Here is an 11,807-nt window from a genome sequence, read left to right as displayed (position 1 = left end):
AGAGGGACATTAGAGGGACACTCCCAGGGTGGGAGGGAGGGAGGGAGTCAAGCTTTTGGGTGGGAGTCAAGGGAAGGAGGGTGGGAGTCAAGGGAGGGAGGGAGTCAAGCTTTTTTCTCTACATTTTCTTGTCCACTGTGGCACAACACAATACTGAACTTATCTGTACTTAAAACAAGGACACTCAAATCTGACCTTTTAGTGATGTCCATCAAGCCTGTTTGTTTTGTTGACATCGAGGCACAAAAATATGCGTCTTGAGTACATTGATTTCCATGTACTTTGGTGCATTATTTAAAATGTTATGTTATGTACTAACTACATCCGTGTGACTCTGAAGAAGAGTCTGAGGATGTCCAGGTCTGTCTTCAGTGTCCCTAAGTGGTCCTAAGTGGTCCTAAGTCTGGCTATGTAGGCACCATGCAGTGAAGCATGCTGGGAACCTGAAGCTTGGAGATTTTAATTAGAGAATGGTAAATAATATTGCCATTTAACTGACTTACTGTGACTGTATGGGGGGATGCCCAGCATTTCAACAGTTGGAAAAAGTTCCTTGATTTAGTGGTTGGTTACACGTTTTTAATTGTGAGGATTGGCAAAGGAAGTTGACATCTTAAAATGCATCTGCATAATTTTGTAATTAAGTATTTTCCAGTGGATCCATTTATGACTGAACACTTAGGATTAATCTAATGACGAATGAAGCTCTGAATTGGAAGTTGGTACTTGCTTCTTACGAAAATGAACTGCTTTAATTGCAGTGCAGGGAAAATGCACTCATGTGGTCCAGAGATTGTTCTGAAAGCCCCACAATCTAGACCTCTCAGCATTTTGTGTGGCATCACGTTTCTCCCATTGCCACTCATTTCTCATCAATTTATGGAAATGCAAGACATCATGAAAATCTGGCAAATCAACATGGAAGATTGAGTTAGGCTATTTATGAAAATGCTTTGCAGAGAGACCATTTGTATTGAAGATGGATGGCCATTTATTAGAGGGCATTTGTTTCAAGTGCATTTCAGTAATTTAGCAGTCAATCTTATCCAGAGCGACTTACAGGAGCAATTTCGGTTCAGTGTCTTGCTCAAAGGGACATTGACAGATTGTTCACCTAGTTGGCTCAGGGATTCAAACCAGCAACCTTTCAGTTACTGACCCTATGCTGTTAACCGCTAGGTTACCTGCCACCCACACATTTTCCACGACACTGAAGCTTTTCTGAATGTTTCACAGCCAAGGCCTCCTCATAAAATGTAGGCCTACTAAGCACATTGCTCCTTGAAGACTGGAGTGTTCATATATTATTCGTGAACCCCAATTGCAATCACAAGACTTTCTCTGAAAGCAAAGCTTCCTTGTGCTCTGAAGGGTTTAGGCTCGATGAATAGTCACCTGGAACATCGTTATTGATCTCTTGAAGTTTTACTGGCATATGCCTATTAATTTAGAAATGATTCAAGCTTGGATCTTGTAAAAAAAATGAAATAATGACTAATCTATGAGTCATTCTTCTACTTACACACCTCATTGTGAGTGTTTTGTTACTACCTGCTCCTCTTCAGCCTGTGAACCTAATGATTCAAGCACTAGAACTCCCCACTGGGAGCACAACATCATTTCAACGTGGAGAATTTAGTCATATTTAGTTGAGACATTGATCAATGAGATTAAATCCCATATTTACCCATTACACAGCCAGAAGTTAGTTGAAATGTCCAATGTGTTATCACTATGCATTCAACCATGTAAAAGCACAACAAAAATCCAATGAAAAATCAATGTTTGATTTTTCGTTTAGTTGTCACCCAAATGTCTATCGCTGCGCTATCACCCATTTAAAACACAGAAAAGTTCAAATGGGAATACATTGTCTGATATTTTGTTTATATATACACAACAGATTAATGTGTTATCACTGTGCTTCATCTAATAGCAGAACCAAATTACCTGGATTGTGCAGATTATTACAGTAATTGTGAAGATCTTCACAGAGCTGCGATGAACTATCTTGGATATATACGTTTTATAAGATGAATGTATAATGTTTAATAAGAAAGAACGAGATTATGCTCTAAAAATAGCCCTAAAATCTAAATTAGAGCATGACAGACGTAGGTTTACCATGTTGAGAAATAAGGTGATGAAAGAAATCAGACAGGCCAAGGCAAACTTTTTTATTAACATAATTGGTGAAGCAAAGGGACATTCTAAATTGATATGGGAGAATCTAAAAAAGTTAACAGGGAAAGACCATAGTAACACTGCAAAAAGACTAGAAATCATGGTGAATAACAATCTAACACAGGATGCAGTCGAAATAGCAATAGCCTTCAATTCCTACTTTATTGACTCTGTCAGGGCACTGACACAGAACCCCTCCACCGGTTTCTTGGGCTCAGTGCTAGTGAATGACACTCAACCTGTCTTCGTCATAAGGGAGGTTTCTGAGTCAAAGGTGAACAAGGTGATTAGCTCACTAAAGAACTCTAAAGCCAAAGATGTGTTTGGGATGGACTCTACCTTTCTTAAAAACTACAAAGAGTCACTCATTGGCCCCATTACTAAGGTCACCAACACATCTATTGGTCTCGGTGTGTTTCCAAGGGTATGGAAGTCGACCATAATAACGGCCATCTTTAAATCAGGCGACCCTGCTGACGTGAGTAACTCCAGGCCCATTAGTATACTACCTGTGGTGTCAAAGGTTGTTGAAAAGTGTGTAGCAGAACAACTGATTGCCCACCTCAACAACAGCCCCTTCACATTACACTCCATGCAGTTTGGCTTCAGAGCGAAACACTCCACAGAAACGGCCAACTGCTTTCTTCTGGAAAATGTGAAGTCCAAGATGGACAAAGGGGGTGCTGTTGGGGCTGTGTTTCTGGACCTAAGGAAGGCTTTTGATACTGTTAACCATGAGATTCTCATCACAAAATTGTCAAAGTTCAACTTTTCCCCTGATGCCTTGAGATGGATGAAATCATACCTTGAAGGCAGAACTCAGTGTGTCAGAGTGAGCAATGAGCTGTCGCCCTATCGTAGCTATGATGTGGGCGTGCCCCAAGGGTCAATACTGGGGCCCCTCCTGTTCAGCCTGTACATTAATGATCTGCCTTCTGTCTGTACTGGGTCTGAAGTTCAAATGTATGCAGATGATACAGTGATATATGTGCATGCAAAGAGCAAACAACAAGCTGCACAAGAACTCACTACTGTAATGGTCCAGGTTACAAAGTGGCTCAGTGACTCGTGTTTGCATCTCAATGTGAAAAAACTGTTTGCATGTTCTTCACAAAGAGGGCAACAGATGCTACTGAGCCAGATGTCTATGTGTCAGGGGAGAAGCTCCAGGTGGTATCCGATTTTAAGTACCTTGGCATCATACTTGATTCCAACCTCTCTTTTAAAAAGCATGTGAAAAAGGTAATTCAAATAACTAAATTCAACCTAGCTAACTTCCGATTTATATGAAATTGTTTGACTACAGAGGTAGCAAAACTGTACTTCAACTCTATGATACTCCCCCACTTAACATACTGCTTGACTAGTTGGGCCCAAGCTTGCTGTACAACATTAAAACCTATTCAGTCTGTCTACAAACAGGCTCTCAAAGTGCTTGATAGGAAGCCCAATAGCCATCATCATTGTCACATCCTTAGAAAGCATGAGCTCTTGAGTTGGAAAAATCTTGTGCAATACACCGACGCATGTCTTGTATTCAAGATCCTTAATGGCCTGGCTCCCCCTCCACTCAATATTTTTGTTAAACAGAAAACCCAGACATATGGCAGCAGATCCACAAGGTCTGCCATGAGAGGTGACTGTATAGTTCCCCTAAGGAAAAGCACCTTTAGTAAATCTGCATTCTCTGTGAGAGCTTCCCATGTCTGGAATACACTGCCATCAGACACACATAACTGCACCACATATCACACTTTCACAAAATGCTTGAAGACATGGCTAAAGGTCAATCAGATTTGTGAACATGGTCCCTAGCTGTGTGTTGCTGCTTTCCATGTTGTCTGTTGTCTGTAGCTAGTGAGGTGTGGAAACACTTGCTTTTATGAATTTTGTCTTGCTGCTTTTTGCTCTATGTTGCTCTGTCTGTATGCTACGTCTTGCTTGTCCTATGTTGCTATGTCTTGCTTGTTCTATGTTGCTATTGTCTATATTGTAATTGTTTTTAATAACCTGCCCAGGGACTGCGGTTGAAAATTAGCCGGCTGGCTAAAACCGGCACTTTTACTGAAACGTTGATTAATGTGCACTGTCCCTGTAAAAATAAAAATAAACTCAAACTCAAACTCAAGAAGATATGTATAGTTACAGTAACCAAAGAATGTGACCATAAGGTTGAATGTTACATTTGTTTGCAAGATAGCCTTAACTTGATTTACTGCATTATTTACTGTATTATTTACTGTAAATACAAAATGAATAACCAGAGCTTGAAACCCTAGTCCTATTGTACTGTCTATTTTTTGTTGAATTCTAGGTTGAATTGAAACAATAGCATGTTGATTTTGTCCACCCACACCACTAGCGATCAGGACACGCATGTCACGACTTCCTCTGAAGGTGGCTCCTCTCCCTGTTTCGGGCGGCGCTCGGCGGTCGTCGTCACCAGTCTACTAGCTGCCATCGATTCCTTTTTCTTTTCTGTTGGTTTTGTCTTGATTGTTTTCACCTGTTCCGCCCCCCAGCACTCCCGCTCCAACACCCATGGAGTTAGGGGGGGGCTGCATCTAGGGGAACTGGAGGAGGTCTCCTTCTGCATCAGTTGTGGTCAGAGAGGGCACAGAGAGGGCACACTGCCGTTAAAATGTAGTTACCATGACAACATAATCCTGTTGTTGAAATTATACACTCAAAACTACAGTTTGTCAAATCCAATGTATTTTCCACGTAGATTCCACGTCACAACACGTTGACAAATTATGTTGAAACAAAGTTGATTAAACCAGTTTGTGCCCAGTGGGTCTGACACACTAATAAACAGAAGTCTGAATAGAGAGCTCCTTGTGATTACAGTATAACCCTGCCTTTTAAACTGTCTTCGTAAACAGCCAAAGTGATAGCCTGCCTCCACTGCTGATGAATTGCCACATTCATGAATCTGTAGATTGAAGGGTTCAGCCAAATCCTGTCAATCATGCATTCAGAAATGCAAGATAACTGTCTGCAACAGAGCACTTCCGCAGGGTTTAAATGGGAGGGTAGAATGAACGTTCAGCATAATGGGATTCTTAAGGCTTCACTTCCCCAGGTGGGTCACTTTTGTGGTGACTAAGCTGATGATAGCTGGAGTTTAGACAGATGCACGGTGCTCAGTGGACTCAGTGATATGTCTACATTTCCATGAACAATGTTGACACCTGCAGTCAGCGGATGGCTATATAGAAAGGTGATTTACCATCCCTCTAAAAACTCAAAGGGCTGTGGAAGCAGGGAGAGAATGAAGCCGGTGCATTCCTGTGCCGAGGTGAGAGCCGTTCTCAAGAAATGGCATAACAAGCTGCGGCCGCCTGCGACCGTAGCCGCGATATCCGCCCATTAAACAGAAACCCCGGGTTCGCCATCGTTAAGAAGCAGCTGTGTTTGCGTGGGTCAGGACTGACAAAGCGCTGGCTGGCTTCTGATAAGCTAATTTTGAAAAGGCTCATTATGTCTGATAAAGACTCACATAAATCACAGAGCAGCGCTGACCTGCGGCCGGCCTCAGACGTTTGGCAAGGGAAGCAGGGGGGAACTCTCAACGGGACTGACTCGGAACGCCTCACATCTCATTACGTTTCTTTCTTGACAGAGTTCCAGCCGCATCTTTGATTCGATGAAGGGTTCCAGCTTTACATACCAGTTCTATTCTGTTCTGTGAGTCTAGATAAAAGGAAGCTGAGAATGTTATGATACAGAATCTCCTGATTGTGGTGGGTGGATGTGTTCCTTGTTGACATGAAAGACTACGATAAAGACCTGTGTAGGAGTTGGACAACCATTAGCGCAAACATACCGGCCAGATAAAAAGAAGTAATACACAGTGAACCAGGTCTAGCCTTTCCTTGATCTAAAAAACTAAGGATGGTGGTTTGAGTTCCTTCACAGTTCTTCTGCAGTTTAACCTCTGTAACTTTCCATTGACATGTTCCCTCTCAATGGCATAGACCACATACTGCAGACAATTTACTGTTCTCATGTATGAGAGAACATTGGACTGAGGATAGAGAACACTGATGAATGGAGTATTCATTCACTATCACTAAATATGAAACACTGGCTTTATTTGCTTTCTCCTGAGTTTTGTCCATCTGAAGGCTGCACCCTATTGGCAGTAGTACCACTGGTATGAGCCCAGAGAAAGATATTAACTGGCTCATTAGAAAACATGCTGGGAGAGGAAGCCATAACTGGCTCGAAGTACAACATGAGACTTGGCTCATTGAGTTATATATCTGATTATTTACTAATGGTCTGTTTCCTGAACAGATACAAATTGATCCGGTTGACTTCTGTTACTGGGTTTTATTCACCACTGAAACAAGTTTTATCACAGTGCTGTGAATTGTGAATGGGCATAAAACAGTTGGCTGTTTCCCTACTTGTACTGTAAAAAGAGAGCAAAAAGAAATATAGTGGAAAACTAAATGTACCGAAGCCTCTGTCTTAGTCATCATTCTTGTGGAAAACCAAAGTGTTTCCCTAATGCCAGAGTTGTGGTGAGTGGGAGAGAGAGTAGCCTTTGTGTGGGAATATTAGTGTAAGGATGTGTATGACCTTTGACCCCTACACACTGACTGGGTACCAGAAAGCCAACAGCCTCCAACTGCTCCTTAACACTCCTCCTCTCTTCTTTCACTAATGGGACATTTCAACATTACTGCAGAACTTTGACATGCCTTGTTATTCTTAAACATGCCTAATTTCTGCCTGGCACATTTGAAGCCAAGACAAATATTCTCTTTCACTCGCCTCTGTGAGTTTAGATTATCGAGGAGGTTTTGACAACGTATGGAAAAAGCATTGTCAGACAGAAAGCGTATGCTGTGTGTACATTGCTTCAACCCAGCTGAGGGAGCTCAGATCTGGACAATGCCTATATTGCAGAGGAAAGACTAAAAGTATCATTGTGTCTACCCAGTATTATATAACACCTGGCTTTTCCTACCTCCTCCTTTCCACCTTTTTAGCAACTGTGTTCATAGGTAAAGGGTCATATTTGGGGTCTGAGGGAAGAACTGTTACTGTCTCATTTATAACATTTGAGTCATTTAACAGACACTCTTATCCAGAACAACTTACAGTACTGAGTGCATACATGTTTGTACTGGTCTCCTGTGGGAATCAAACCCACAACCCTGGCATTGCAGGTGTCATGATGTACCATCTGAGCCACACAGGACCCTGTATGACCCAGTAGATCTCTCAGTAACAACACATCTCATTGGCTGTGTCCATAACTCCCTACCTGCTCCCAGCATGCACTGGGAGTTGTGCCTGTGAGTAGCAGTGGGTGAGTAATGAACCATAGTCAGTCATCTGTCAAACCCTACAGCCTCTGTCTGCTAGCCACAACACCCTTCTGGACCACAGCTCACATGGAAACTCTGTGTGTCACTTCTGAACATGCATTTTGGTCAGGTGTCACCAAACTGTAAAGCCATGCTAATTAACTGAGCAATAAATTAATTCACCCTAATTAACAAAGGACTGGCCTATAAAAGGAGGGAATGTCAAACACTGGGAGATTTCTGGACACAAAGGAAGGAATGAAGTGTGTGTGTGTGTGTGTGTGTGTGTGTGTGTGTGTGTGTGTGTGTGTGTGTGTGTGTGTGTGTGTGTGTGTGTGTGTGTGTGTACCTACTGTATATATTATCAGTCAGTAAAGAGAATATCTACCCCTTAACAAGACAGCATAATCTGTGCTCTAATTACACCTACTACTGCCATTTAACAACTGAATCACTGTTAATTTACCATCTTTTTGACTCTCTCTTTTCTCACACAGACACAAGCACTACAGACTGGCTCCCATACTTAAACTCTGTCTGACACATACCACTGACTGTCCCATTTACCTTTGTTCTAATTCTGCAGAGCAGAGACTGTAGCTGTTTCCTCCGTGAATTTGTGTGTTGTTGAGCTGTTCTGTCCTGTCTGTGAGCCGGCTCCTGGGATGTGTGTGTGAGTGTATAGTGGGCCAGGTGGCCCCCTGGGGCCCGAGGCTGCTGAGATCGCCTGCTGCTGTAGCCTAGAGGACTCTGCTATCCCAAGTGCCCAAGCTTGTGTAAAGCATGTTGTTTGTGGTCTTGTTATGTTATTATCCCACAATTCAAAGCAAAAGTGGAATCATACTAGGAGCAGAAACTCCTCATGACCCATCAGTACTGCCCAGAGCACTGTAGGATGACTTTCACAATCCAATACATGTGATGTTACTACAGAAGTTGAACTATCTCCCCTGTTAAAGTGGGAACTTCCAAGAATTAAAACTTTTCCACGCCTGAAGTAATGCCTTATCACAGGTACGTAGGAGAATCAACCATTCTAGTTCAAAGTGAAAACATTTCAGCAATTCTCATCGATCAGAAAAAGAGGCCATTCTTCACTTGTTCAATTAATTTTCTTGTCCAGACCTACATGTGTCTGTCTGGATTATAGATTTAGGACTCCAGTCAATCTGAGAAATGTATTCTCTGTTTTCTCTGTTTTCTCTTGCTCCGTCTCTCTCCTCAGAAATCCCATTCAGCTCAGGGCCATCTCTGCCATTGAGAGAAGTGGGAGATGAATACCCCATCTTATTTATAGAGTTTTGAGTAGAGTTCCAGATGGCCTATATAAAACTGAATACAGTACCACTTCATTTCAGTAATAGGGCCTAAGATTAGCCACTGAGCCATTGTGAAGTCTATTATCTAACGTCCAGTAAGCTGTCCCTAGCCAAGTACAGTACGGCAGTAGGATTTCTGAGGATGATTTTAAAACAGGCTTTCTCATCATGCGAGTTTCCTGGGGCGCAAAAGGGGACAGAAAGTTTTGTCTTCTAAAGAGATGATACCATCTTTTTGGCTACTGATGTCACATCTTATTCCTGGACCATTCTTTTTCCTTAAGCTTCCCCGGTGAGATCAAATTAAGTAGCCATGTGAGGCGTGACAGTGATATGAGGCGGAAACAAGAATATCAGGAATTAGAAGACATCTAATGTATATCGTACCACTCAGTTAATTATGTTTCACATAAACAAAGCTTGAATTTGTTCATTAAATCCCATTTTGCTCTCAAGATACAGTGTATCTGTAACTGGATCCCTCAAAAGACATACTTCAATCAGAACATCCAGCTGCTAACTATTGAAAACATGCACCTATATGCATGGCTAATGAATACTTTCCATAAGTCTCTCCTTCATCTATGCAGGATGCAGATCTCCAGTCTTAAGCAGCTGACCTTCCATTGCTGACTGTGTAGATCCAACAAAGCTGTGATATCATGGTGCCCCACGGTTATCGGCCAGACTAAACATCAGGCAGACAGACTACAGTACGCTTCCTGTTGTTGACATTTCTCAAGGCGGCAGGTTTTCCTTGCGACTGAGTTAATGAAGGTGATGCTCCCGAATGTCGCAGCGGTCTAAGGCACTGCATCTCAGTGCAAGAGGCGTCACTACAGTCCCTGGTTCGAATCCAGGCTGTGTCACATCCGGCGTGATTGTGAGTCCCATAGGGCGGCACACAATTGGCCCAGCATCGTCGTAGGTAGGCTGTCATTGTAAATAAGAATTTGTTCTTAACTGACTTGCTTAGTTAAATAAAGGTTAAATGCGCTCATACCTCCCGCTAAGGCATCTGTTGAGCGAGACTCACCACAGATGGAGAAAGACAGAAAACAGCTTCTAGGCTTTCATTTCAAAGAAAGATGATCCAGCTATACCACCTCTCATCTTTTTCCTCTCTCTCTCTGTGTCTGTATCTGAGGTGGTTTATATTTAATAACACATTAATAGTAATCCAATCTTACACTGATCATATAAAATGAAGTATGTACGACACACTCCCATGGGTGGAAACATATCCCTGGCATTAATCACTGGAGCTTCATTGTCAGAAGTTGATCCACAGAACAGACATAAATCTCTCTGCCTAATCCCGTTGAAGAGAACAGGGCAATTTACTCATCTCAACCAGAGAGAGGATGGATATGGAAAGTGAATATACTTCACCTGACCCTCCACAATGCGATACAGAGCTATTTGGAGTCTGGCTTACTGTACACACTGTACAGACATTCATGAGCGAGGATAACCCTTATCCATTGTTTACTAAAAGTAAATTACATTCTGTGAGTTAGCATACCAGACCACAGTGCTGGCTGAGAATATCAGTGTGGATGCTACCCTCAGCAATATGATGAAGTGTGATCATAGGCTTAGGTGTCACTGGATTAGGAGAGGAAGAAAGGGTCAAAGAAACCAAGGGGCCTCTCGAGTGGCGCAGCGGTCTAAGGCACTGCATCGCAGTGTTAGCTGTGTCACTATAGATCCAGGTTCGATTCCAGGCTGTGTTGCAGCTGGCCGTGACTGGGAGACCAATTAGGTGGTGCACAATTGGCCCAGCATCGTTCGGGTGAGGGTAGGCTTTGGCCAGGTTGTCCTTGTTCCAACGCACTCTAGCGACTCCTGTGGCAGTCCATGCACACTGACACGGTTGCCAGGTGTACAGTGTTTCCTCTTTTTTTTACCTTTATTTTACTAGGCAAGTCAGTTAAGAACACATTCTTATTTTCAATGACGGCCTAGGAACAGTGGGTTAACTGCCTGTTCAGGGGCAGAACGACAGATTTGTACCTTGTTAGCTTTCGGTTACTAGTCCAACGCTCTAAACACTAGGCTACCCTGCCGCCCCTCTGACACATTGGTGAGGCTGGCTTCCAGGTTAAGTGGGCATTGTGTCCAGAAGCAGTGCAGCTTGGAGGATTGTGTTTTGGAGGACGCATGGCTCTTGACCTTCGCCTCTCCCGAGTCCATACGGTTGCAGCAATGGGACAAGACTGTAACTACCAATTGGGGAGGAAAAGGGGTGTAAAAAAATATATACATTAAAAAACTATTCACAGGTCTTCTGCCTTAAATGAGGCAGCTCTTTTCTCCACCAATCTTGTATACTGTTGTTCAACTGTCTTGTTGTTGAAGACAAAACACATTATCGTTATAATGATTCTGAGAATGATTGAGAACTCTGTTCTTTTTCTTTAGTTGTTGTTTGGTTCCCAGGGTCTCTATTAGGATGTAGCCTAAATGTCTGATAAGGTCTCTGAAGCTCTCACTTGTATTGTAATTGGCAGAGATATCAGAACATGAACTACACTGCTGTTTGGCAAAGGGCTTCAGTGTCAAAACCACGGTCTGCTCTCATGAGAGAGAGAGGGGGGGGGGGTGAGAGACAACACGGAGAGAAAGCAAGGGTAATGAGAGCGAAGCCTAGCAGCTTTTGGCAGAGATCCTAGGAAATCACTCAACACATTGCAGGTTCAAGCATGATTGTTTGAAGTTGTGTTGTTTTTCTATTTGTGAATTCATTTCAGATAATAAAGTGACAGCTGTTCAGTAGTGGGGCGTGTAATTAAACAACTTTGTATGCCTAATGCATACTGCTAATTGACAGTTGTTGTCATCTCTTCAATTTTTGTCAAAGAGCAATGAACAAAAGCTTGGAATCTATTGGATTTTCCATCCATTAGGCAAAACAGTTGGGATTCAATTTACATAAAATGGAAAAGATAATACAAATGAGAGACACAATAATTACAAC

The sequence above is a fragment of the Oncorhynchus masou genome, unplaced genomic scaffold (genome assembly GCF_036934945.1).
Source record: "Oncorhynchus masou masou isolate Uvic2021 unplaced genomic scaffold, UVic_Omas_1.1 unplaced_scaffold_2___fragment_4___debris, whole genome shotgun sequence".
Classification (NCBI taxonomy): domain Eukaryota; kingdom Metazoa; phylum Chordata; class Actinopteri; order Salmoniformes; family Salmonidae; genus Oncorhynchus; species Oncorhynchus masou.
This window is presented reverse-complemented; position numbering follows the sequence as displayed.